Source organism: Talpa occidentalis, unplaced genomic scaffold, assembly GCF_014898055.3.
Source record: "Talpa occidentalis isolate TD23 unplaced genomic scaffold, MPIMG_talOcc4v2.1, whole genome shotgun sequence".
NCBI classification, from domain to species: Eukaryota; Metazoa; Chordata; class Mammalia; order Eulipotyphla; family Talpidae; genus Talpa; species Talpa occidentalis.
In genome coordinates this window covers 21825899-21833551 of record NW_026555331.1, presented here as the reverse complement: position 1 = coordinate 21833551, position 7653 = coordinate 21825899, and positions in this window count along the sequence as shown.

Below are 7653 nucleotides of genomic sequence, written 5' to 3'. Positions count from 1 at the left end.
TTTTAAACTTAAAAACAAAGAATAGATCTAAATGTTTTGCTGTATCATTTCTGCTCCAGGATAATGGATACTGAAGATTGAGCAACTTATAAAACATGGATGGGGAAAGTAGGATAGTGAGGAAGAAGGAAGGACAATGCCAATCAGGCAAAAATGCAATATGGGATAATCGCTCAAAACATTATCCTTTTAAATATAAAGTAAGCTATGGTTGTATCTGATAGGTTCACTGTAAGTTCTTTGCTGCAAGCATTTTGGCTGAAAGCATTTTCATCACAAACATTTGTACTGCAAAACTAATTGGCCATAATGCAATTTGCTTGCTAAAAAGATAAGCATCACAAAAAATTAGAGTGTGACAATTTAAAGGACTTAATGAAACACTTTTTTTTTCTTTTTCACCAACATTTTTTTCCTTCATTAAGTAAGGTATTGGTTTACAAATACTAAGAGTCATATTTGTAACTGAGCACTATTTTGTATTGTGACACCCTTCTAAACTGTTGTTTGATGGATGAGGGAGGCTGCCATTTCTCATTTTTATATGTAACATATGTAACTGGCATACATATCTGGACAAGGTTTAAATGTTCTATCATGTGTCTAGTCTTTATGTTTCACCAAATCATCTAAGTCAGATTCTTTGTCAAACACCACAATTCTGTCTACATCATGTTCTCCACTGTCAAATTACAAAAAGGTGTCACCATTTCCAAGAAATTATCAGAAATAAGGCAACCATTTCTTTTGGAGGGATTGGAGGTGCTGATTTACCTCCTCTTGCCTCTAACTTCTGTTATTGAGTGATAAATTTGCTAAGGGTAGTATTAGAGAAGTTGTTTCTTCTAAATTAGCAGAAGATTTGATTGATTAATGCTCTCAAAACTGTTGTGACTTACTAGGTTCCATTTTATATTTGCCATAGCCCTGGAAACTTTTAGTTTTGACCCACTGGAGGGATAACTGTGCTCACTGCAGGATTTACAAACCGATAAGCTATTATCACTTTTCCAGTAAGGGTTTTTTTTTTTTTTTTTTTTTTTTTTGAGAATAGTAAAGGAGGATTTATTGAAATACTGTGCAAGAAAACAGGGAATGACATGGGAGAAGTATACACTTGTAGGATTTGGAGTTCCCTTTTATAACCTGTTGTCATGGGCAATTCTCCTTAGCTCCCTATTGGATAAGTGGACCCATGGTCAGGTTCCCATGGCAATTCTATCAGTTTCCCTTTCTTATCCATTTTGTGTCTTCCAGGATTGTTCAGCTGAGCAAAGTGCAGAGACTAAATTTTAACTCTCTTAAATGATACCCTGATATTTCCCCCTTTCCTGAGAGGACAATGACCAATCTTTGGACATGGGGTTAAGATCTAGCTTTTGTAGCTGCTTCAAGATTTGGGGGATTAGCACTGGCCCTTCCTACCTTATTTTCATCTCAGGAAAATGGGCAATGAGATGCAAAAGGGAACAAGATGGCCTCACTTTGGGCTTTTAGACTGGGGTCAGTTTTAATTTCTATGTGTTGTTTTGAGAGCCTACAGGCAGTGCCAGTTGGACAAAATGGGCCACCCAAGCATCGAGGTCCAAGTATTCTGCATCTGTTTGGTCCCTACCCTCTATGATCAGAAGTTGTAGTTTGATGATCTGTAAATGAGAGGAAGATTTAAAAAAAAAAAAAGTCTTACAAGACCAAATGGTTGGATTTTTTTTTTTAATATTTATTTATTTATACAAGCACTGGGTACAGTCAGAAGTGCAGGAGGGTGAGAGAATTCACCAGAGCCAGAGCGGGGAACAGAACAGGCAGACTGATGAAATACACTGCTGAGGGGAGCAGTGGGCAAAACAGGAGAGGTCTGTTGCACCATGGGGGACCCTCGCCGGTGGCTGGGGATCGAACTGGTGCTGCAGAGGCTGCCAGCGACTTCACAGCCCAGCACTCAACCTCTGTGCCACTAGGGGAGGCCCAAATGGTTGGAATTTTGCAGAAGAGTTTTTAGTCCTTTTGGACTTGTTGCTTGAGGGGATATTGTGGTTTCATCCAGAAGATATGGGTGCCCTTTAATTGCAACCTAACAGGAGTGGCGAAAATAGCTCAGCTTGGGAGTGTAGTTTCCCAGACATGTGAAGATGTTATAGTCAGAATGGAGAATCTGTGAGTTTTGAGGTTTCTATGTAGTATTCCTATTGCCTGCATTGGCAGCTAATGGGGTCAATAGTGATTGTGGGGATTTTGCTAATTGGAGACTGGCTTGGCATTTAGTCATCATGCCCCATCCTACCAGAGGAATGGGCAGGAAGGCAAGGCTAAAAATGATAAATAAACATATAGCCTTGCCGTGAGCCAGATAGCAGCAATGTAGTGTCCTGGTTCATTTAGCCATCAATACCAGTGAGAACAGTTGACTGGTAGGTCAGTCCAGAGAATAGGAAGAAGACAGTGTAAGTGGCCCCAGAAACACCAAGACAGTGATCTCTATGTCATTTCTACAGTCACCTGAAGCTCATCCATAGACATAGAGTAAATGTCTCATTATAAGCATTACCAAAACCTTTCAAGGACAAGACTAGGGTCGTTGTTTAAGACAAGTGGAGAAAAGTCAGACTGTTCCCCAAAGTCTTTGTTTTTGCTAGTTCTCACTGAGACCATTTCTAAGACCTAAGAACACTTTATTCATTGACCATGAAAATGGGAGAGGAGATAAAGATTTTATTTTGCAGTTTGCCTGTTTCAACACTCTTATCAGAAATCAGAGATTCAGAATTTAGCTCACAGACAGCAGCCTTTGCTCTCTGTTATTCTGTTTATTTGTTTGTTTGTTTGTTTTACCAAAATCATTTTTAACAAGAAACTAAAAATTTTATAGGTTCAATAACAATTCAAAATTTTTTTTTGTTTGTTTTTATTTTTAAACAGAGTCTCTAAGTGGCCTTTTTAAGACTAGGAAATTGGATTTTCCAGCCATGGTAAAGACTAGAACAGTATTTCAAGATAGACATACAGAGTCAGATCTGCTCATAGCTGAAGGGGCACAGACATATCAATGATCTCAGCACTGGAGCAAAGGTCCAGGCAGCTGCTTGCTGAGAACAAAGGCAGCTCCCACACCAGCCAGCTGCAGTGGCTCCCTCACTTCAGTCATCAGCATTCCACCTTTAGTTTCAGCCAAGACAAAAGAGGGCTAGCAGGAGAATGCCGTTATAGCTGAGGATGCTGTTTACAGGCCAGATTTCTTGGTACTCAAATTGGTACGAGGGCCAGGAGATATTGCAAAGAAAGATTAGATGCTATTTCTTTAGATTCTGAGGATTGAATTTGCTCCAGTTTTTAAGAATGCACCCCAAGGACCAGTCTCCTGGAGCTGAGATAGTTTGTTCTATGATCTCTGCAGCAACAAAGTACCCATAAGAACTGTGCAACAATGAAGCATGTGTGTGCCCACAGCTCCCTCAGAGGCGCTCAGTGGTGGTGGAACTGAATGGATAACCCTACAGTCAGGGGATGGCCATCCTGGAATGTAGGGGTCTGACCCTATGGCAGAGCTGGAAAAACCTTCCAACTAGGATCACGCTGTCACAGCACAGGGGGTAAAAGAATTCACTCAAGACAGAGTGGAGAAAAGACAAGGCAGATCTCTTGAAATACAGGAGGTGAGATGGTAGAGGTCTGTGCCCCAGTAAATTTTATAGTGATATTTTCTATCAAGTCCTTATATGCAGTTGATCTCATTCACTATTTTAAGGACTGTTAACTAGCAGAATGAGGGGCACCTCAGGACCCCCAAAATTTTGCATTCTCTAAATACATCCACCACATAAAGACAAAACATACTCTTAGTGTCTAAGACTACCAGTAGAGAAAAAAAATAATGAAGTTAGTGTACAATTGAGAAAAGAGAAAAGAAACAATACAGTTTCCATATGAAACACTCAAAGTTACCCATCCCCTCAGGGTAAAGCCCAGCCAAAGAGGATTGGCCAAAAGTGGGGCCACTGAAGCCTAAAAGCTTGCCACAACCCTAGAGCACATTCTGGGACCTCCCTCGTGGCCTAGGGGCTAAGGCTTAGCACTACTACCATGTCTGCCTATTTTAATCCCCAGCCCAGAAGTTAACCATGCATGACACAGCAGACCTCTCCTGTCTCGCCTGATGCTCCCCTCAGCAGTGTGTTTCAGTAGATCCACCTGTTCTGCTCCCCACTCTGACTCTGATCAACCCTCTCCCCGTGCAACACCACTGGCCTACATCCCAGTTCTTTCTATGCAAAAATAAATAAAAATAAAAATTTTGAAAACATTAAAAAATAAAAGATTAACTAATTAGAATTATAAGCTACCATTTTATTTATATTAATCTATGTTTTTAAATTGAAGAAACATTGCATCATATCATTATATAAGTTTCAGGTGATGTTTTTTGAGAAGCAACATGTATATTTTTACTATATTAAAATTTTGAGTCAGACTTTCTACTAACTACTTTTCATAATATAGCTTACATTTCAAAAGAATTGATTTAAAGCAGACATGTGATATTTCACCTGAGAGTCAGAAGCTAAGCCATTTGTTTAAGATCCCACAACCAGTGAGTAGAAAGGTGACTTTTGAAACCAAGTTTTTTCTCTCCTAGTCAGGTAACATAATCCATGTTGACCTGTACTATTAATTGCATTAACTATTCATTAGAAATCCCCTAATTTCTCTTTATGTGTAAATGCCATTGATTTTGAAAGACTTGTTTAACATTCCCTAAATGGAATGAAAAAAGAAGAAAGCAAACCTGTCTCTAGTTATTTCTAAAATTTAGCTGCCACTTTCCTGGATAATTTGCTGTTTTGCTATTGCACAAGAATCTATCCATTTTTTTTTCAGATATATTTTTATTTCTATAATAGCTAGATAAATAAATATATTTTCTCTGCTTTAATTTTTTTTCACCACAATATGACAAGTACTTAAAGACAAGTTAATTGTGAGAACCAGATTTCAAGAGTTTATCAAAGGCATTTCTTTGTTCTTCAAAATGACAGTGAATTCCAACAAGATAGTTTATTTTATGACATAACTATTCTTTAGCAACCCTTAAAAATTAGGCCCTATGATAGATAAACACTCACTTAAGTAATGAGGAGAAATTAAAGAGAATAAAAATATATATTATATCTAAATCCCTGGGAAAATAAATCAAATAAGAAATCTTTTATCTTTGGTACATATAGTGAAATCAACTCATGGGAAATAACATTAAAAGCAGCATTAAAAATAATGTAAAACCATTTTAAGTGAAACATAATTCTCTCTAAAAATGACAAGTTGACAGCTTAAAGAGCCTCAAGCTTCATCCTGCCAATGTTCATTTCTCTTCTACTTTTTCATTTGAAGATGCTTCTAAAAGATCAGCACCATCAAAGTATTCCTGGCAATGCTAAGCATATCAAGAGGATAAAAAGTTTCCCTCATTTCCAAAATATGGTTGGGTATAGGATGGCGATTCTTTTATTTATCTTTAAAGATACACAAATAGGGCCTCCCCTGGTGGCGCAGTGGTTGAGCACTGGTCTGCGAAGCTACCCGCAGCCTCTGCAGTGCCGGTTCGATCCCTGACAGACCTCTCCTGCCGCACCCGCTGCTCCCCTCAGCAGTGTATTTCGTCAGTCTGCCTGTTCTGTTCCCCGCTCTGGCTTTGGTGAATTCTCTCACCCTCTCGCGCTTCTGACTGTACCCAGTGCTTGCATAAATAAATAAATAAATAAATAAAAATAATAATAAAAAAAGATACACAAATAGTCATCTAAATACCGATGTCATTAGAAGACATATTCTAATTTTTTGGATGTGCCACTACATTTTCATATCCTTTAAAGAAGTTGTCTGTTCCCTCAGTAGACATTGGCATTTGACAACAGTTTATATAATTTTCCCTTTGACTCTGCAAAATATTAAATAATATAATATCAAACTATACTGGCAGTCCCCAAATAAAATGTTATTATCATCATTTTAACATGTTTCTAATTTCATTAATAGAATGTTCAGACCTTCAAAATATACTCTTAACTAAGGTTGTTATTTAATATTTGAGGAAAAGGTAAATTATTTTGATAACTTATATTTTAATATTAGGATTAAATGGAACTAGAAATGTTAATTAACACATAATTATTTTCTATACTTATAATATTTAGCATAAAATTTGTATTGAATTATATAACTTGAAAGCTGAATTAGTTAAGTCATGTTGGCCCAACTTGATTTTTAAATAGATTCCATAGACAAATTTACTTGTTTTTTTCAATAGGGTCATATTTGCAGTTTTTATCCAATCTTGTCAAATGTCTCAGAATAACATTTTACAAGTGCACAGATCTAATATTTATTTATTTTTATTCTTTTTTTTTTATTTTACTAAGAATTAGTAAATAAGCCAACTAAAGTATACTTACCAATTTTGTGATTTTTCAGTATATTTCCATCATTCTGTTTTATCAAATTTTCATTACTGTCTTTGTTATTATTATTAAAAAATGTAAATGCTTTGTTTTATTTTCATATTTTCTCTAAATAATGAAGGAAACATAAATATAAGAAATTCCATGTTACAAGTTGATTATCTGATAGAATTTAATAAGTTTTGATGGACTGAGCTGCAATGTTTTGTTATATTTTATATTGCTGCTTCAATTCCTGTTTTAGGCAATCTTTTTTATGAATGCTTTTCAAGTTTTAGGAGTTTAGAATTTCATTTCATTTGATAGTTTGTGCTATCAATTGAAATAACTCAGAAAATTTAATTAATTAAATTGAATATATATATCATGACCTCATGTTAGGTAGATGATTTTATTAGGGCTGACATTATAAAGTACTATAGACTGGATAGCCTGAGCAACAGAAATTTATTTTCTTATAATTCTAGTCTCAGATCAATATATCAACACTGTTGGTCTCTTGAGGCTTTTCTTGTTGATTCTTCAACGGGTCTCTTCTTTTGTATTTTCACCTAGTTTTCCCTCCTAAATATTCTCTGTCCAAATTCTCTCATCTTACAAGAAAACAACCTATATTATACATTTTAATTTAGTGTCTTTTGGTGATGTGGGTGATATTGGACTTCATCCTGTGTAATACATTTTCTTTTGAGGAGTAATATTAGTGGTATTATTTTTTTCTGATTAGTCCCCTAACTGTTAAATTAACATTAATATTGATATTTCATTCTTAGAATCTGAAAACAGAATCAGTGCCATTCTTCTTTCAATACTGAGGGGAATGAATATATTTTGTTTACTTAAAAATCCAGGTGACGGGCCTTCCTGGTGGTGCAAGTGTTAAAGACAGCACTATCAAGCTACTGCCAGCCACTACAGCATGAGTTGGATCCCTGGCAGGGAGCTAAACCACATGGCACAGCAGACCTCTTCTGTCTCACCTGCTGCTCCCCTCAGCAGTGTATTGCAGTCAATCTGCCTGTTCTGTTCCCCACTCTGTCTCTGGTGGATCCTCTCACCCCCGCACCTCTGGCTTATACCCCAGTTCTTGTTTGCATAGATAAATAAATCTTCAAAAAAAAAAATCCAAGTGGCCATAAAAAAAAGGCAAAGTACACTTGTTTGGGAGTAGCAGAAAATTGTAATTCCAAGAACAGATTCA